General features: G+C 30.9%; 1 pseudogene; it reads left to right on the forward strand.

Annotated features, from left to right (window-relative positions):
* The first annotated feature begins 14,009 nt into the window (after window positions 1–14,009).
* Window positions 14,010–19,359, forward strand: LOC132270681 (cytochrome P450 714A1-like; annotated as a pseudogene).
* Window positions 19,360–22,256: the final 2,897 nt, after the last annotated feature.

Below are 22,256 nucleotides of genomic sequence, written 5' to 3' on the forward strand. Positions count from 1 at the left end.
GATATACGATTCCGATTTCAGTTAGTAGGAATCGGAACCATATATATATATATATATATATATAATTTTATATTTAACTATATACTAAAGAGTCGGTAACTAACAGTCTAATTGTCTAAAAGTAATTAAACTAACTCATCACTCATCAGGCCACGTGGTCCACAAAAGAAAAAGTAAAAAACATAATACTTTTTTGCTATAAAAATATCATTCAGTCCTCCTCCTCTCATCTAAACCAATAAACCTAAACCTAAACCTAGACCTAGACCTAGACCTAAGTCCCTCGCTAGTCGCCTCCTCTCAAATCTCAACGCCCTCGCCTCCTCTCAAGTCTCATCTCAAGCTTCCTCTTCCTCGGCGATTCAGTCCTCACTCCTCATCCTCTCATCTTCGATTATTCAGATCTTCTCATCAGTCATTCATTCTCACTCCTCATCCTCTCATCTGAAATGATATACCGATATGGGTTTTCAACTTTTGATTCTTGCAGACAGATAGGTAAACTGAAATAGATGGGTTTTGAACTTCTGATTCTTGTAGATTTTGTAGTTTGCAGTTGCAGAGAGGGAGAGAGGGGAGATAAGTTCAGTGAGAACGAGAATAGAAATGGAGGCGATTGGGGAGGCTGAAATGATTTGTGAGTCGGTTCTCATGGAACGGTGGTTCGTGTGCACCCTAACAAATATATGCATAAAATAATAAATTATAACATGTATTAGACTATAGGACGTTAATGTCCTTTTAATTATGCCACATCAAATTTAAGATTAAATCTTAATTTTAATTCGAAATGTACATCACTGTTCATTATAAAAATGCTTCCACTATAAACTTATAAAATTTTAAAAAAAAAAAATTAACAATATTCTAAAAGATATTCTTATTGACACCAAGTTCAAAAGAGATTGTAACTCTTCTCCTAATATTATCAATCTATACTTTAATTTTTGTATTTATTATTTTGGTTCATCCATTCTTTTTTAACATATTATTATGGACGAATTGCAAATAATTCCTTTTGACTTGTAGCTTTTTGGGAAAAAACCTTCTTTTTGAATTTGTTTAGCAAAAAATCCCTTCCAACTGACTAGGGGTTACAAAATAAAATTTTTGGCCAAAAATACCCCTTAACACCCAAGTATTAAATACCCACAGGCTTGTTTATGAGACATCTTGCCACCCTTTGCACTGTTGCATACATTATATATATATAATGTAATGATAAAATGCATTGATTCTAGGTTTTGATTTTGATTAGTTATGAGTACAATTTTTTTATTTGGTATACATCAATCAATGTGGATAGATCATAGATGTGAAGTTTAATGGATTGGTCTCGAGTATATTTGATTAGCAATTGTAAATAGAATCTGAACTATTCAGAGCGAAAGAAACAGAAAAGATGAAGAAGAAATGGGTATATTAATTTGAGGCTTCGATTATACATCATGCGTGCATTGTGTTTGTGGTGTCATGGTTGCTTTCGTTTTATAATTGTTGTGACGAGGTCACCTACCTGGTATTTTTTTTCTCTCTACCTGATAAGTACCTACACAAATTATTATTATTTTTTTGTATATGAACTTGCATAACAGTTTGAATATTCTTAGCGTGGTTGTGTTTCTGACTTTTTATTCAATTGATACTTTTGGTTTTGTTTCTGGGGATACATAAGCAATATATGATGCAATTGCCGAGAAAACTGCAATTTGAGGAAAGAAAACATTCTAATGGTACTTTTTGCCCTTTTGATTTCGGTCATTGCTTTAATAAGTATTTATTATATAAATATATATGCAGGAAATCTCATAAGCAAGCCTCAATTATTATGCAATAGGTGGGTATTTAATACGTAGTATTTGGGTGTTAAGGGGCATTTTGGTCTAAAATTTTGCTTTCGTAAGTCAGTGGGGGGGTTTTTTGCTAAAAAAAAATTCAAAAGGGGTTTTTTGTCAATGATTACAAGTCAAGAGGGTTTCTTGCAATTCACCATATTATTATTACAAAAAATATTTCTTCCGCACGTATAGATTCTAAATCGGCCCAAATAGCAGAACTTTAAATTCAAGGCTGCTCATTTTGAAGTAAAATTTTGACTCTACCAAATTTCAAAAAAATAAAAAATAAAAAAATAAAAAAAAATAAATAAATATTGACTCTAGCATTAAACGTAGGTCAATTGAATATACGGTATATTTATTTAAACTAACCTCAAGAAGAAGAATTGAACCAAGGACCTCTAGCCTTTTTATTGTAATGTGAACTAGTATGGAATGGTTTAGGTAATTTTCAGTTTTTTAAAAACTTATTGCAAGATGATGTTGTTTTTATTTTTATTTTTATTTTGGACAAAGACACCCTCTGAAAATTTAAAAATGGACAAAGACACCCCCATATATGAGAAATTAACCAAATTACCCTTTGACCGTTTATGAGACTTTTTTAACTTTATAATTTAATAAATTGGATCAATCTATCTTCATGAACAATTATGCATAAAAAATAAATAAATAAAAACTTCATATTGCTCACTTTTTTTTTTTTTTTTGTTATTTACTTTATGTCTCAACTTCTTAAAAATGTAGATGTCTAAAATGATTTTTTGATCCAATGCATATATTTCAAATAAATTATATTTTGTTATTACTTCTTGTATTTTTCTTTTTTATTTTTAAATTAAGATGCTTAATTCTTTCATCTAAAAAAATTAAACCAATCTCTTTTCCTTAAAAATAAAAAATATGGTACCAGTATAACTTTATGCATCTTAAATTATATATCAAATATTATGCATTTCCCAACATAAAAGGGAAAAAAATAATAATAATAAAACAAAAGGGCAAAAAAAAAAAAAAAAAACAAAGGCATGTATAAAGTTATACTGGTACCATATTTTCTATTTTTAAAGAAAAAAGATTGATTTAATTTTTTAGATGAAAGAATTAAGCATCTTAATTTAAAAAAAAGAAAAAGAAAAAAGATGTAATAACAAAATATAATTTATTTGAAATATATGTATTGAATCAAAAAATCATTTTAGACGTCTACATTTTTAAGAAGTTAGGACATTTATGAAGTAAGTAACAAAAAAAAAAAAAAAAAACAATATAAAGTTTTTTTTTTATGCATAAATTATTCATGAGGGTAGATTGATCCAATTTATTAAATTGTAAAGTTAAAAAAGTCTCCTAAAAGTTCAAATAGTAATTTGGTCAATTTTTCATGTAAAGGGGTATCTTTGTCCATTTTTGAACCTTTAAGTGATGTTTTGTCCAAAAAAAAGGTAACTTTCTTCTAAGTGTCTTTTTGCCAAACCTCAAGGAGTGTGGCTGTACTTTACCCTTTTATTATATATATATATATATATATATATATATAACCATTAACAAAGTGACATAACAATTTATGAAAGACGTTTTAAAAAAAAAAATTACAAAACAATATTATTTTGTTAGTTTAATTTATTTGTGGGAGGGATATATCGGAAAATTTAATTTAAAAAAATGTTAATTCTAGATTTTAAATTTGTCCAATCAAGCGCACCATTCTTATGTCATTTCATATCTACAACCAAATGATAGAATGAAAATTACTATTCCATTCCCATTTGCATTCATTTCCTTTCCCGAAATGTAGCCTTGGTTTTCAATTCCTTCTCCTGTCAAATTTTCTTTTCTCTTCGTGTAATTATTTAATTTTTTTTATCAAATTCTATATGTCCCTCATTCTATGATTCATACCAAGTTTATCTCTTTCTAAAGCAAAATCACAAAGTGAAAGAATTATAAATACTTTCTTTAATAGATTTGTGGACCATAAACCAACCCTAATCTCCTACTTAGCGAATATTATTTTGTCTGCAAAGACTCTTAATTTAAATAAATAAAAGAAGCTAGATTTTGTTAACATCAACAAATTGTTTAACTATAAATATAAGAAACACATTTAATGGTATTAATAGTGAGATTCTCCTGCAACACTTTCAAGAAAATGAGATATTATCAATGAATATTTAAATTCAGTTATATTGTTTTGGTTCCAAAAAAATTCTTATTATTCTTCATGATTGTCCCCTGCTGAAATAAATTTTTGACTCCTCACTGCATGAAATATTAATAAAGAATTCATTGAAGTCGTGTTTAGTCCAATGATAAAGTTTCATTTAAAAGCAAGTTTAATTTGTAGTTTTGATGATTCCGATCTATTAATGTGTGAGCTATCTATTTTGTTTCATTTTATATTGGCATTTATTCTCAAGTACACATGAAGGTTCTTAATATCCGTTCTTACAACTCAACTTCAATGAATTCCAGAGTTTAAAGGCATGGTCAAGTGAGAAAGACTTACAAATGAGTGAGAATTTATTGAACACTATGGTTTGCCCCCATTCCGAATATATTATAAATTTATTAAATTATTCTTACATACTATGATTTATTATTAAAATAGGCTAATTCTCATTCGTTTCATGTCTTAAATCTTGTGAAGAATAGAAAGTCGCAAGTAGAGATGAGAAAAATTCCCAAGGGAATCGTTTAGGACCGGGATGAGAGCTACTTTGAAAAACTCGATGAGTTTTGAAGCGGTTACGAAAGTGAAAAAATTAAACAGGAATGAGAAATGAGATCCTGTCACGAACTGCTCTATTGCCATCCATAATCACAATTTGACATATAATTAAATATATAAACTTTATTAAGTTTTTATTTATTTATTTATTTTTTATTAAGTGTTGAGTTGTGATTAGCCGTCACCTTATAGGGTATTCTTATTTTTCCCCCCTTTCTAGAGAAAAACAAAACTACAAAAGAAGAAAAAAGACTACCAAAATCGAAGTTAACACAGCTTAGATGAGCCAATGCACACAGGCAACACACTCTACTCAAGATCCGAACATCTATTTAAAACCAAGGCCTCCACTACTTGTGGATTATAGAAATGATGGAAGAAGAAAGAAGCGACCTTAGCAAATGGGTCAAGACTCATAAAATCTCTAAGAATCATTAGAGATATAGTAAAATTAAAGTCTCCCTAGAAGAAAAAAAAAAAGAAAAAAGAAAAAAAGAAATTGTATTATATAAAATTTTACAAATTTTTTTTTTTTTTTTTTTTTGGGGACTAAAAATGCATTTGATCTACAAATTAGGAAATGTAAAATCTTTACAAGAGGTGCACTCCGTTTTTCTACTTGAACCATCAAACCTTATTGATTGGAATGCAACTCTGAAAACTGGAAATACAAATTTCATCTCCAAATCTTTATGCACTGTATATTTAGTGAGTACAAAATTTGCCTACTCATCCATAAATAGGTCATTCATAATGATCGTTAATGTAGTACAATCATAAATGTACAAATAATTGGTAATTACAAAATTAAAAAAATAATAAATTAAAAAAATTAAAAAGAATTATTGAATTTACTTTATAAAAAATTATTATTATTATTTATTACTTTTTTATAAGAACTAATTATTTATGCATTTGTGATTACATTAATAGATGAATGGGCAAGTGTTATCTATTTGGTAATTGAAATCCATCAAATGACACATCCAACATCGACTCTTATTTGGTTAGTTATGGTGGGGCAATAATGCAATATTTTATTGCTCACCTGTCAACTCATTTTGGATTTATCCGGCTAGAGCTTAGAAGAGCCAAAACATCCCATATGCACCAAAAAAATCATGCTTTACTTGTTCAGAGTGAGGCCTCATTCATAACAATGTTGACTAGATGCGAAGACTTGGTTTGATTAGATAGAAAATGATTAAAAATATATATATATATTTATACATATTGAAAGTTTGGAGAGAGGAAAAATAAAAATTTGAGAGAATAAATTTTTATAATTACTTAAACTAATGATGCTTTCTTGTAACTTTGTAACTTTCTAACCATTATGATAGTTAAAAAATGTATTTTTTTTCTTTTCAACTATCACGATAAATTCTTCTTTTCTCTCTCTTTAAGATGAGTTGTGCTACTCTAAGACTATGTTTGGTAGAAAAGAAAAAAAATAGAAAGAAGGGAGAGAAGAAGGGGTGCATAAAGGAGGGAGACATCCTTAAAAAAGAGATCGTGTATTTCTTTCTTTTTGTCCCATTAGATAAAAGATAAGAAATCATATTCATAATTTACTATATTAGTTAGGAAAGGAGAAAAAAAAAAGTTTTAATTGTTTTTATCATTATATGTAATAATATTTATAATATAATAATTTATAGAGAATAGTAATGTAATTTAAAACTTATATAATTTATGATAGTATTTAATTTAAAATTTCTATAATAGTCCACTTGTCATGGGCTGATGAAAATTTATAAAGAATAAAGGAATAGTCATCATTCCTATTCTCATTTCTTTCCTTGTATCAACTCTACCGAATAAAGAAAGTTTATTCTTTCATTCTTATTTTTTCTTCACATCTTTTCCTTCGTACCGAACACAACATGAGAATCTAAACGCTACCACCATGTCAAAGCAAACCATGATTAATGAAGTTGAAATTCTTGATAAAGTGGAGCATTAACACTCACTTTTTTAGAATTAACATCATATAGCATGTGCTTGTTATTTCACAATTCAGGCTTTTTAATGTCCCTCCAACAAAAGAATAACACCACCCAATATTGGTGTTTGATTGTGTCATTACAAAGTAACAAAACACTTGCCTAACACCAAATAGAAGGTTACAAAAGTGAAATAAAATGGACGTGACTTAAGAGAGTGTTTTCTACTGATTATTATTTGATCCAAGTCTTGTTCTAAGCGTGCCAATCAAATCGGGAAACAACACAACGCGCACTCATGTCCTCCATTTCCAGAATTGGCCTTTCGAATCACCCTCATAGACCGTTTCAGAATTGATGTATGAAAACAAGGGTCCCATTTTCCTTTGTAGTACTCTTCTAGGGTTAGGGTTTGAAAATGACCCATAGATAAGCTGTTACAACATCTTACAACTCATTCGAATGACTTCATATAAACTTAATTTCTTTTCTTTGTCAAGCATCTTCTTACCCGAGCTTGGTTCAAGTGATGACGACCGTTGAATGCAGTATAGTACTTGTGGTGTATTGTAAGGGATTCAAACTCCTACCTTCCCCTTATGTGTGTATGTGTGTATTGCAAAGGATTCAAACATAATTTCTTTTCTTTGTCAAGTATCTTCCTCCCCGAGCTTGGATCAAGTGCGTGATGATGATGATGATGACGACCACCACCACCACTGTTTGATGTAGTATAGTATTTGTGGTGTATTGCAAAGGATCCAGACTCCTTCCTCCCTCTTATATGTATATGTGTGTACGTATAGATATGAAATATATATAAAAATTTATTGTATCAAAATCTTGAACGTTAAAAAGAATTTACATAATATTCTAAAATATAAAAAATGTTGCAAGACGTTCATGCCATCTATTTACTATGGGAAAGTAAATTGTTGAAGTAGGGAGACTCTTTGAAAATTTTAATTTTATATATCTAACATACAACTAGGGATGGACACATGAAGTGTGTGTGCCTGGTAGTGGGAAAGTGGGATTTTTTTTTTTTATAATTTCAAGGAAGGCAACATTAAAATTTCATAAATATATAATTCATACATGATAGAGGAGTTTGCTTGGTTCACTTTTTAAGAATAGTTTTTTATTTTTTGATAACTAAAATTAAAAAATTGTATTAAAATTTACTTTCTAAGACTGTTTTCTAAGAACTGTCTTTTATAATTTTCTTAAAATAGTTTTTTTTTTTTTTTTTTTTTAAAAAAAAGAAAAGAAAAGAAAAGCTCTTGAGAACTCTTTTCCAATTGATAAACCAAAAAAGCCCCAAAATTATAGATCATGCACAAGATTTAACACGGAAGCACAAGCTAAAGGAGCATGCAACTTTCTTATGATTTAGAAAAATTAACCTTAAGGATGGTTTAATAAATTTTAAATTAAAGAGTTTCAATTTTTCTTTTTAGTATATATACTTTAAAAAAGGTAAAGAGCTAAAAATACCCCTACTAAGCCGTACAGATTTGTGCACAACGACTCCCTACTTTTAAATTTATTTGATGTCACATCCTACTTATTTGAAAAGATAGCCAACACCTTCCTCAAATCACTTTTATGTGGTATGTAACATAAAGTCAATGTATTATTTTGTTTTTGCCTTGTAACATGCTCAAAATGTCCCTTTTGTAATTCTTTTATTAATTTTAATTTTTTTTTTTAAAAAAAAAAAACAGAGAAAAAGGAAAAGAAAAAAAGAACACAACCTCCCTCTCTTTCGACCTTTATCTCACAGAATCTCGCACAATTTTCATCCTCTCTCACACAATCTCGCACAATTTTCATCCTCTCTCAAGCTTGGTCCCTCCCTTCTCTCTCTTTCTAGAGAAACATGTCATTATTTCAAACTCAACAAGTCATTATCACTTGTCTGAAAGGTCTTCGAAAGAATATTATTGTTATTGTGAAGTTAGAAGTCCTTTACAAGTTTCATATCCATAATGAAATCTTGATTTTGTAGATGTTTTTTTTTTTAGTTATTATTATTATTTCAATTATGTGGTAGAGAAAGTAATCAACAATACTAAATAGACATCTGATTGATGAAATGAAAAGGAACACATGGATTCTGGAGCCTACTAGTAATACGTTTTATAATGGATATTTTACTAACTAAATCTTTAAACATAAAATCTTCGAATTTTTTTCCTAAATAAAAGAAATTATAAATTTCTGTATTGTGTTTTAATAGACCTATCTCAGTAAGGTCACAATTTACTAAATTGTCGTGAGACCATTTATTTTAGTAATTTTTTTGTATTAGTTGATTGTAATTGGTACAATTGTTGTAACGAATAATTTATCTTTAATAAAAGTAAAGTAGGAATAAAAATGGTAACATGCAACCCACATAGGACGATGCCCAATGTTGTCATTTCTCATTTGAATAATTTTTTAAATAATATAAGATAAATTATTGCTATTGGTAATTTAAATCTTTGTATGGTGCTAAAAAAAGAGGGGAGAAAGAAAGAAAAAAAAAAAAAAAAAAAGAAGTCTTTGTATGAGGTTAACATATTGAAGTTCCTTGTTTGAACACTTGATAAACTTGAGGGGTTAGGATGTATGGATTATTACATATAAATGGTGCTAATGCTTTATATTTAATATTTGATAGAGTCAAAGTCTCATAGTTTCGAAAAAATAAAAATATAAAAAAACATTGTTTACCATAACATAGGTACTATTTCTAGGCACACATGTACCACTTTTTATGCATGCTGGTACCATTTTTTGTCTATTAGGTACCACTTTTTGTGTTCACACAAAAAGTGATACCTAATGCACAAAAAGTAGTATTTATGTGCACAAAAAGTGGTACCTCTATACTAAAAACAAAAGTGGTACTTCCGTGTACAAAAAGTGGTGCCTATGTGCGTAAACAGTGTTTTTTCATATCTATATTAGCATTTTAGTCAACTTAATTTTTTAAAAACTATAAGACTTTGAATCCATTAAATGATAAATATGAGTTATTGACACTATTTATTTGTAATAATTTCGAGAAAATTATATGCACCATATCAACAACAAAGATTAGTTTTTTTGCACTTTAAATACCCACTTTACCAAAAATGACCATTTTGGTATGAAAATAATTTTTTATTGTATAAGTTTAACTTAAAACTTTCATTTTCATTCAAAGATTCAATCTTTATATATTACTACTAAAACCACGCATTGTTTAACTCTTTTCGGTGCAACACTTTGAAAATTGTCCATCAGCACCAGAAGATCTGAGGACAACAAATCTCTTCGATAAAAAGCCGACCGACCATGCAACTGTTGTCCTCCCCGATGTCTACTGTCCTCAACGAGTACTTATTGAAAGAAGTGTACATGAATAATCCAATTTATCTTTAAAATTGTTTTCTTTGATAATGGCGCACCCCTCAACAAAATTCCTGATCCTGATGTTATTTCTAAGGCTCTAAATTATTTTTACTATTTTAATCATTAGTGTTCAATAAAGATTCTAGATTAATAAGGTTTTTTTAAAAAATATTCAAATTAACAATAAACGTGTTAATAATTAATAATACCAGTGCGGGACTTTTATCATTTTTTTAAATGAAAGTAAATAAATTGAATATATGTGTATTATTATATAGTACATGTGAAATGGGGTCCGGATTCCTATTACCTAAAGTACCATTAATTGAACGGGTACCCCACGCTTTCATGTGCATCGTTACAGCACCCAAAAAGCTAGTAGTATATGTTTTTTTTATCACGCTGCGAGGACAGCAAGGCCCGTTTTACACCTGTCGAGTACTGGGTTTCAATTCAAAATAGGGCCTTCCTTCCTTTGTACTTGGTTTGTTGATTAATTCGAGTAAATAACAAAGTATATATCTGTATAATGGTCCCAATTTCTATTATCATGTTTATATTTTGGGTCCAGTAGTAATTGTGGTCCTATTGTTGATTGTTCTACTCTCACTTCCGTGACTACTTAAAACAACTTTACTCCAACTAATCTCTCTGTCCAAACAACTTTATAGTTTTCAGTACGAAAAAATGTGTCACGTGACCAAACTGACAGTTCAACTTAATTGGATTCCTCACCCTATCTTCTTCGATCTGATAGTACTACTACCATACAGGATAGGGTTATGTGGGACTGTGGGACTTGGTTTCACTTCTGGGGAGGAGGAAAGATACAAGAGATAGCCAGCTGATGCCCCATTGGCACGCCATTTAAAACTACTCTAGCCCAATATGTCGGCATTGAGTTATCCCCATGTTATAGGCAATTACTCCATTTAGAATCATCACACATACACACAGATATATGGTGATTAGTTATAAATGATGTCACACATTTTTTTCACAATTGAATAAATGCTTGGAGATGCTGATAGAGAGAGAGAAATACTTGTAGATGATATAATATAGCATACATATGACTTTAATTTATAATGAAAATCATTCTATCCTTTGATGGAAAAAAAAGATCATTTCCTTGCTTAATGTTGCGTTTAGTAGAAAAGAAGGAAGATGGATGGAGGGATGGATAAGTCATCTTGCATTCTCCTCACAAATTTTCATTTGTCCAAATATGGACGAAAGACGCTAAGAAAAAAAGGTAGGGCAGTTATAAGTTTTTAATTATAAAACTTTTCTTATAATTAACACCTTATTATTTTTCCTAACAAACAAAAAAAGGGTATTATATCTTCCAAAAAAAAATATATTATCTCATTTTCTTCTCTTTTCTTCCACCCAAACAAATAAAAAGAGAGATTGACACAATTTCTTCCTCAGAAATTTCTCATTCATTTATTCTTTTCTCTCTTTCATCAAATTTTTTTTTTTTTAGACCAAACTGAGCATAAGGTACATGATCTCTTCTTGAAAGAGATCATAACATATATATCTCTAAAATTCAATCAAGCGTCGAACCATATTGTATTTGCATGTTACACTGTAATTTTTTTTTTTTTTTGGGGGAAGATTAAGCAATCATACACACACTAATGTTTTCATGAAGGCTTGAATCATCAATCTCTCTTTAGGGGAAGGGGCTTATACCAATTAGGTTATTACCCATTTGGTTATATTACACTGTTGAGTGTAACACCTAATTTCTTTTCAGAATATTCAAGTATAAAAAAAATAAGAATTTTTTTTTTAAAACTTGAGCAAAGAAATTTTGAATTTGAGTGGAGATTCACCTTGCTCTATGCAGGATATTAAATGTGTTTATTATTTGCATGTCTCTGATCAGCTTCATAGGCCACCTTTCTTACTTTTATCCAAATCAATAGTTTAATTGCTTTTGAATATATAGTTATAATTGATTAATATTATTTAGTTGCTTAAGTTGTTGTAACTTGTATTATCTATCCCATCATTAAATTTGATAATATATTGTATCTGGAATTCATTTTAACTATCAAATTATTGTATTATTCATTTCGTCACTGTAGATGCTATACACGTTTTTTTAGTTGAATAAGTTACATTCATGTTATAAATGTGGTCTCTAAATTAATGTCTTCTGATAGTTATATATATGAAAATATTTTTATAGATTGGTGTTCTATATTTTATATACAAACATATTAACTTCATTCCAAGGATATCAATTTGATCAAACACACGCTCCTGCACAACTTCACCTTTTTTCAAACTAGTATCATCACAACTTGATATAAAATAAACTTGAGCACGACTTGATATAAAATAAACTTGAGCATGACTGTCACTGCCATCCCAGTCGCTACCAACTTCAATTGTTAGGTATGGTTGTGGCCATGACGCGGGTTTCACAAGAATATATATAGATCACGCGTGTGTGCATATATATACATATACATACATATATATATATATATATATATATATATATATATATGTATATGCATCACACGAGAGCAAAAATAAGTATATATAACTATAAAGTAAAAATATTATAAACGATCAAATAAGAATAACTTTGCATTATTATTTATTATATATAAATGATATTATAAAACATATTTTTAAATAACATTATAAAAAATTGAAATAAATTATAATTTTTTATTATATTTATTAATAAAAAATATTCTTTTAATATTATATATTTCCTTCTCGAATTATATATATATTTTTATTGAATTTCAGTAATTTAAAATTTTAATATTATATATTTATTTTTTAATTAGATTTAACTATATCTATATATTTTCTTCTCTAATTAGATTTTATTTTATTGAATTTCAGTAGTTTACTTTTCTACTACTACTATATTATTATTATTATTATTATTATTAGCATTTCCTATTATTATTATATGTTTCCTATTTTTCTTGCATATAATACTTGTTTAAAATTTTATTTTTGTAATTAATTTATTGATTCTCTTCCATGATGATTTCTAGCAGAAGTAGAGTTTTTATATTCTTTTGAATTTATTGTAAGTTAAGTGGAGCACTATTTTAAATTATCAATGTGCATGACAAGGCTTAACCTATCGATTTCGTCTTAGGCCTCAAAGATAATCTTATTCATTTAAATGATTTGGGTTTTACTTAGATTATATCACGGGTGTATCGTAATTAACAAATCTGATTGAACAATTTAATTGTCGATATCACTCAATATATTATTAACGCGGGTTCTACGTCGTTCTTATCAAGGGTTCATTTCATTTGATAGATTTGATGGAATAAATTAATTGTCAATATCACCCAATATATAATTAATGTATACACAACACTTCGAACTCTAAGCAGAGAGCATTTTAAAATAAAAATTATTAGCACTATATTAAATAAGGAATGTTAGAAGGCCTAACTTAACTGTTTCGTTTTAGCCCTCAAAGGCCCTGTATGAGGGTCTAATCTTATTTATTTCATGATTTGGATTTTACCTGGATTATATCACGGGTACATCTCAATCAACATTTGATTGAACAATTTAATTGTCGATATCACTCAATATATTATTAACGCGAGTTCTAGGTGGAACTTATTATGGATCTATTTCATCTAACAGATTTGATCGAACAAATTAATTATCAGTATCACCCAATATATAATTTTTGTGTACACAACACTTGGATTCTAAATTATTGCATAAGAAATAATCATAACATACACAATGCTACCATATTTAACCACTTATATCACAATCTCTAATGTTTAATTAATCTACCAATTAAGACAATTAGAATGGTTCTTAGCCATCTCTCTAAGTTTAGAAATGGACTAGTCACTCCACCATATCCAATCATCTCCCAATGATTTAATCATAATTTGTCCGTGCACAAAAATTAAAAAAAAAATGCTAACTTGTCACTTATATATAATCACTTTCTATTCTCCCAAGTTGCTTAATGTTAATCTGTTTTTTGTAACTACGCATCAAGTGCAAGTGGCCTTCTCAGATTTTTTTTTTTCCTTGGAGAAAGTGGGCCCTCACAATTCAGCTCTATATAACCAGTGTTTTAACTTGGTACATGTCTAGAGAAAACACAAAGAGAGAGCCAAACATGAAAGCCCCTATGTTTATTGCTCTTCTTCTTGCTGTTGTTGCTGTTGTGAAGATTTTCTCTTCATTAATGAGTGTTTTAGCACTGCTTTTCCTTGCTTTATATTTCTTCACCATCGTCTGGTTAAAGCCGCAAATGGTCCGGTGGAGGCTCCGAAAGCAAGGTATTAGAGGGCCTCAACCTTCTCTTCTGTATGGGAATGTTCCTGAGATGCAGAAAATTCAGGCAACCGCGATGAAGGCCGCGAACCACGGTGAATTTGTGGCCCATGACTACACCTCCACAATCTTCCCCTACTTCGAACAATGGAGAAAAGAATATGGTAAGATTTCTATGATCAAACTTTTTTTTTTTTTTTTCTTTCTTAATTGGTATTCACACGGATGGCTCCACTGATATTCGAACCCCTAACCTTTCTTTGAGAAGCAAGCCTTGGTATTGCTTCTATGATCAAACTTTAATTTTCTTATCTTTGTGAATATGAAAAAGTTCTTCACAATACATATATACAAATATATATATGGTATCCAAAGAATCAATCCTGTTAGTCATCTGGAAATGTCTGATCACCTGTTGTACGATAGATGCACAATAAACACCAAGTACAGACAGCGAGAACAGGAAGTGTTCTTTGAAATCACACATATTTTTTATTAGTCAATTTTCAGGTCGTCACCAAAATTTTATCACTGACGACCAGCTGGCCATGGATGGTCCAGTTCTTAATTATAACTGCTATATGTGTCACTGCACCATTTGTCATTATTTACACACACTCACACACACACACACACAATTTATTGTCCTAGCTTTCAAAAGTTGGTGAGAAGTGTGAACATATGAGGAAGTATTATTGCACACAGCAGCTCGTGGGATAGATGATGTCTTTTTATTATTATTATTTTTCTTTTCAAAAGCTGTCAACTTGGTGAGGTGATAATATTTCGATTTATTATTATTATTATTTTGGTAAAATAAAAGTTCAAGTTGATAATACAAAGATTAAGCGTTGCAAGACATTGATAATAGCCTTCTTTTAGGTTATTGCACATGCAAGTACCTTATTTATTTGGGGTTGAAGAAAAGGCTATAAATACATAAATATATATAATAAAAAAGAAATAAAAAATGGTAAAAAAAGATTGGTAAGATAAAATAATTAAGCATGAAAAATAAATTAGAAACAAAAGAAAAGAAAATAAATTAGAAAGTCGGAGGTAGTGAAAATTTTCATTTTTAGCTTGCTTGCTCATTTGTGTTTTACCTTTTTATGAAAAAGATTGGTAAGATAAAATTTGATAATATCATTTGATTCCTCTATCTTTTTGGGTCCTTTAAATGGGGTATCACATGCACCGTCCAAGGAATTAAAAATATTAATTTTTTTGAAAAAGTTGTCGTGATCTCCACAACATTAAAGTTTATGCTTTATATATATTTAATAATTTAGATTGTATATGGTGATATTACATATATATTTTATACTTTATAAATGACAATTATATGAAGGCTACGACATGAAATGTTTCATTTATTTGTTTGATAATATACTATTGATCAAATGAAAACTTCCATAACATATATATAATAAATACTAATAAAATATGCAGAAAGATATAGAATGATTGATAATATAAGATCCAAGTGGAATATATATATCTTATATTTATTGAAATAGCTTGATCTCATCTTCAGAGCAGCCAATGGAACAAGTTTATTGTATGGGGTCAATGTGTTTAACACCGGCTGAGCTAAACCTGACTTAGGTATTGCCAAGCTGGAGGGGAACTGTATGCATTTCAGATTAATATATATATATATATATATATATATATATATATATATATATATATATATATTTTAAATTGAGATCGTTACTATGGAACACATATAATGAAATACATTCTTAAAACTAATTCTAATATATATATATATATATATTTTAAATTGAGATCGTTACTATGAAACACATATAATGAAATACATTCTTAAAACTAATTCTAATAAGATGTCTGAATGGAGTTTAATCCATGTCAGGGGAAGAGCTTCACTAGAATTACAATTACTTTATTTATTATTATTTTTTTGGCACCAACTAGAATTACAATTGTAATAGACTATATATAATTCAAACCTCTTTGAGAGAGGCCATCATGGGGCAGTGTGATGCATGTGATTGTGTTGTTTACCTACAAGATTTTTGGATATATATGTATGTGAGTATTTAACAGTAAACATGTCATAAAGTATATCTGTTGGCAAATTTGTCAGGCAACTAAAGTCCATCCAAAATAGGGTATAGTCTCTGATTTCAATTGCTGCTGTTGGTCACAGCTGCCAACTTTGTGAAATTCATATGATGTTTAAATGAATTGGGCAGTGACAGTCACTATTGTCGGAAGTAAAGGACCTCTTCCTTTCACTCGAAATTAAAATCATGTAAATGGGTGGGCCACACTGTTTTACTTTCTTTTTTCTTCTTTTTCACTCTCTATCTAATGTATTCTTTTAAGGACTTGTCTCCATGTCGCGGTAAGGTCATTTCATTGTGTCGAGATTGAATTAAAGAAACAACCTATACAGAATAAGACTGCATACATCTGACTTTCCTTGTAACTTGCAGTAATTGAATATTTAAGTCGTTGCTTCCAATATTTATTATCCAAAACTGTCTGTTAAACTTAAATGTTGTACTGCTATGTAATTTATGCATGTCCATACACTAAAAGTGAAGGATGTGTATGAGCTGAGTTTTAATTCAGTGTTTGACATCTATATATGCAGGTTCTATATATACATATTCGACCGGGAACAAACAACATCTGTATGTGAATGACCCACATCTAGTGAAAGAAATGAACCTATCTGTCACCTTGGATTTGGGCAAGCCCTCTTACTTGACCAAGAGACTTGCACCTATGCTGGGCAATGGCATTTTGAGGTCCAATGGCATGGTTTGGTCTCACCAAAGGAAAATTGTTGCACCCGAATTTTTCATGGACAAGGTCAAGGTAACTAATCATAAACTTATACCTTAATTTACTTTCATTTTTTATCAACTTATATTTTACGAGTCAAGCAATACCATGGTCAAAGTTTGGACCGAGAAGGGTTGGTTACTAGGTTTCATGAACCCGATCCCGTCTTGTGCTGTCGTGCACAGATATGGAGCCCACTGCAAGCCACGCAGAGCCCCAACACAGGACTCTGTGACTGTACATCAAAATGACACCGTTTCGATGCCCAACAGCACATGATGAATCCTGATATATTTTCTTAGTCCGCTTAGCAATTGTTTTTTTTAATTATTATTATTATTATTTTTATTTTTTTTATTTAGGAAAATTATTTAGAACAATTGCAATTATAAGATGGAGCTAACTTTATTGTATATACAAATGTTTGTGGACCTGTGGTTCAGTGAGGGTCCAATTTTTCCTAAGAGTATTATGGGAGTTCTTTGTCATGAAAAATAAATAAATAAATAAATAAATAAAATAAATAAAATAAAATAAAATCATGTATATGGTTATATACTTGGAAGAAAAGGTGATTATGAGTGAGAAGTTTGATTAATTGACAGGGAATGGTGGGGCTAATGCTGGAGTCGGCACAGCCATTACTGAGAAAATGGGAAGGCTGCATTGAAGAGCAAGGTGGAGTGATGGCAGAGATAAGAGTGGATGAGGATTTAAGAAGTTACTCAGCAGATGTGATTTCAAAGGCTTGTTTTGGAAGCTCTTATTTCAAAGGCAAAGAGATCTTCTCAAAGCTCAGAACTCTTCAAAAGATAATCTCCACTCAAAGCTTACTGTTTGGTATTCCTGCATTTGGGTATGTTCATCTAAACTTTCCTATATATATATATAATATATATAGAGCCCAACACACCATTAGTTCTCTCCCCCTTAGTCTCAGTCACCATTATCATCCTTGCTTTTATGAGTAGAGTTTTGATACATGTCTCGTCTCCGGACTATCGCAACTACTCACAGTGCTATGTCCCACCATAAAGTAGCAACAGTCGGGACCCATGAGCATCTAAAATGAATTTTTCTTGCTTGTTTATATTATTTTGGTGTGTATGCATTGAATATATAGAATCAGCAAAAGAACTCAAAGGGACCATTTTTTAGGTGAATTCTCAATATATAATAAGATGTTCACCATCACAAATTAAATGGCCAAATGTGGATGTTGACTAGCTACTCTCTAACCAAATCAACAATTTTGGTAGATTTCTTCCCACCAGACAACAAAAGGAGATGAAGAATTTGGAGAGAGAGATAGAGACATTGATTTTGGAGTTGATAAAAGAACGCGAACACGGATTCTCAGAGATGCCATCATCATCAGAGAAGGACCTATTGCAGCTGATATTAGAAGGTGCCATCAACGACCACAATGTAGGCAAGCATTCATCAAAGCAATTCATCGTCGACAACTGCAAGAACATATACTTTGCCGGCCACGAGTCCACTGCAGTTGCTGCATCATGGTGCTTGATGCTACTAGCTTTGCATCCAGAGTGGCAGGCTTGTCTCCGAGAGGAAATGACTCAAGTTTGCCAGGATGGTCTATGAGATGCGGATTCAATTCCTAAAATGAAAATGGTACTAAATCTAGGCTATCCAATGTAAATCTTTGCAGTTTTAATTATCCAAGTACAACCCGTTACTGATATATGTGTTTATGTATATGTAGATGACTATGGTGATTCAGGAAGCTCTGCGTTTATATCCACCAGCAGCATTTGTGGCAAGGGAGGCACTAGAAGAGACACGAATTGGGCATGTCAGGGTGCCTAAAGGCGTGTGCACATGGACTCTGATACCTACATTGCATCGCGATCCTGAGATTTGGGGATTAGATGCGAATGAGTTCAGACCTGAGAGATTTGCTAATGGGGTGTCTAATGCGTGCAAAGTTGCCCAAACATATGTCCCATTTGGATTAGGTCCGCGGTTGTGCTTGGGCCGAAACTTTGCCATGGTTGAATTGAAGGTTCTCCTCTCTCTGATTGTTTCCAAGTTTACTTTCTCCTTGTCTACCAAATATAAGCACTCCCCTGCATATAGAATGATTGTGGAACCTGGTCATGGTGTAAATATCCTCATTCAAAAATCTGAATAGACATGACATTTCCTATTAGGCATTCATTCTAGCAAGCACTAGCCTCCTCTCTATTCCTTTCTTTCTTTCTTCTTGTTCTGGTTGGTCTTAATATGTGTATATAAATTAAAAACATGTTGCAATGTGCACTGCTTGTATTGGTATAAATTATGCATGGGAGTTCTAAGTTTTCTCGATTTATATATTCCTTTTTAACTTTGAACTTACTTAAACTTAATTATCCTGTTCCCTTGCCAATATAAATATATCTCTCTCTCTCTCTCTGTCTCTCTCTCTCTCTATATGCAAAGGATGGAGTACTGCTGATCTACCCAGGCGAAGGGACAAAAACTTCACATTTGACATTATTTTGCAAGAGTTGTGATTAGGGGATTGTAAAGTAAGGTGGGCTATAGATATAAAAATTTAAAGATAAACACAATAATTCTTATAATAAAGATATGTTATATATATCCCAAAAAAAAAAAAAAAAAAAACCCGGAAGGCAATATCCAACACTAATCCAATCAATTTGTTGTTTGCATATCAAAAGGCAATATACAAAAACATACATTGATGATCATCATAGAGGCAAAGCAGTAAAAATAAAACAATTAAATGGAATTATCTATGTGCCTTCGAGGCTTCAATCGTTGGTTTGCTAGGCTGTGAAGCGTTTTCAAAGAGATGGCCCAGATGCGAATGTTCCTGGAACTATCAGCCTTTCAGGAATCAATCACGAGTTACACCAACACTATAATAGTTAGTTTTTCATAGAGATGGGCTTGTACAATGTAGCTTTGGTTTGTTTATTATGGATTGGGCATGGGCATGGGCATTGGGCTGGGCTATGACTGATTGGACTGGGCTATGGCTGATAAGAAATAGTTGTACTAATTTTTCTTTTTTTTTCAGACCTGGGCTACAGCCCAGGTTAGCCCACACTAAGTTACACCCCTGGTTGTGATAAGCCCTCCGAAAGTGGAGGGCTGAACCCAACTCGAAAGCATCTAGCAATCCACGTGGTTTCAGTTGAACTTACTTAAACTTATCCTGTTCACTTGCCCAAATATATATATATGTGTGTGTTTCTATGCTGTGGATGGAGTGCTGATTTACCTAGGCGAAGGGACAAACTTAATATTTGACATTATTTTGCAAGAGTTGTGAGAGGCTCTCTATAATAGACGGCAAACACAACTTAAAAGTATTTGACAGTTCATGTGAGTTTCACTTGAATGTATTCAAATAGTGTTGAGTCGGTTAAATGTCTTTTAAATATATCTCTTTTATATATTTAAAAGAATAAAATGAATGTGTGAGTGGTGTCTGTGAATTTCTTACTAATGATATAATAAAAAAGAATAAAATATATATAAAAACAAAATGTGTGTGTCGTGTTAGTAATATTCAATAGCACCATGGATTTTGTTTACAGAGCATAGGCAATTGAAAATGATATGGATGAGGGAAATTATGTGGGACCCTCTAAATTGTAGTGGGATCCACAAGAAAATTGTCAAACGGTTTGAGTACAGTTACTTTATTTGTAATTATATATTCTCAAATGTAGACATTCTAGCCTTCCAGAGTTCCAGGTGACTGCATTTGTATCAAGAGAAGGATGCTATTTTGTAATTTGATTCTCTTTTTCTTTATATAAAGCTTGCAAAAATGAAAAATCTGGAACTAGTAGTGGGTCATCCATTTGAGTTAAAAGGGATACAATTTTCTTTATCCAAAAAAAATAAAAATAAAAGGACATATATTACTTATTAAAAGGTTAAACTATAAAATGTTTTTGATTAATGTACCATGCAGATATATCATATACACATTAGTATATATTAATTCCATACACACAAATATATAATATATATGTAAATTTATATTTGAGATTATGCATAAAGCTATCCACGAAAAAAAAAAAAAAAATTACCATCAACAACCTTGTGGTAATTCCTCTCATTTCAAAGTGAAATGTAGAGGGTTTGACTTAGGATGACAATTTACCCCGCAGGGACGCGTACCCACCCCATTTATAGCTGTTTTGAGGGACCGTTTAACTTATTTAGGCGAGAATGATTTTTATTAGTAAAAACTCGCGCGAGTTCGGGGCGGGTATGGAAGAGGTCACCCCGTCCCGTTTAGGTAGGCAAATTACTAAATTACCTTTATTTTATTAGTATATATAGTTAGCTCTAGAAATCCTAAATCATATTCACTCACTTTTACAGTCATTCTAGAGACCAACAAAGCCCTACGAACTAAGAACGCCCATACCTTTAAATTTATGTTAAATTATTTATTATTCATTTTTTTTTTTATGAATTTCTTCAATACTTGTATAATTGTATTCGTAGAAAAAAAAATTAAAAAAGAGGAGAAATTTTAGAGCTAAACGGGGCAAGGTGGGTGCCCGCGGGAATAAAAAAAGTTAAACGGAGTGGGAATGGGTGGAAAGGTTTCCCATTTAAGCAGTTTTGGGCGAAGACAGGGCGGAGGTTTTTAAACAATTGCAGGAATGGGGGAGGGTACACTCGTCCAAAACCTCCCCCGTTGTCATTTCTAGGTTTGAGTCTCCTAAGTATATTGTGCAAATTAATTTGCCAGAACCAAAACAAAAATAAAATAAGATAAATTGACGCTAGGAATTTTTGAACATCATTCTGTGCCAAACCTTGTAATCTGCGTCAAATCAAACAGTTCCACTGACTTGAAATACACGGTAAAATAGAATTCTGAAGAATTAAACAGTCTTCCATTTCAAGTGTTTGGGTGGTGGCATTTGCCAAATTATATGATGGCGATTAGATGCAATAATATGGAAAACACAGTTTTTTTTATGGTGTCTCAAATTGACCATAATACCACTTATGCTTCTTGTTTATTTCTTGAGTCCTCTATATGCTTTACCATAGCCAAATGTCTTGTTAAAACCATCTTTGTTGGAGGGAATGAAAAGGGAGAGCGGAGTTCTGGTAGTTTGAACATTGATGTGACTGCACTGATCTACTAGTATCATCAATTTCAAAATCTAGCTCATGTACTGGATTGAGCTGTAAAATATTGACATTAAAGTTTTGTTGCACTGTAAA

Source organism: Cornus florida, unplaced genomic scaffold (assembly GCF_030987335.1).
Source record: "Cornus florida cultivar Cherokee Brave unplaced genomic scaffold, ASM3098733v1 CherokeeBrave_3.0.0_Hap2_Chr08, whole genome shotgun sequence".
Taxonomy (NCBI): Eukaryota; Viridiplantae; Streptophyta; class Magnoliopsida; order Cornales; family Cornaceae; genus Cornus; species Cornus florida.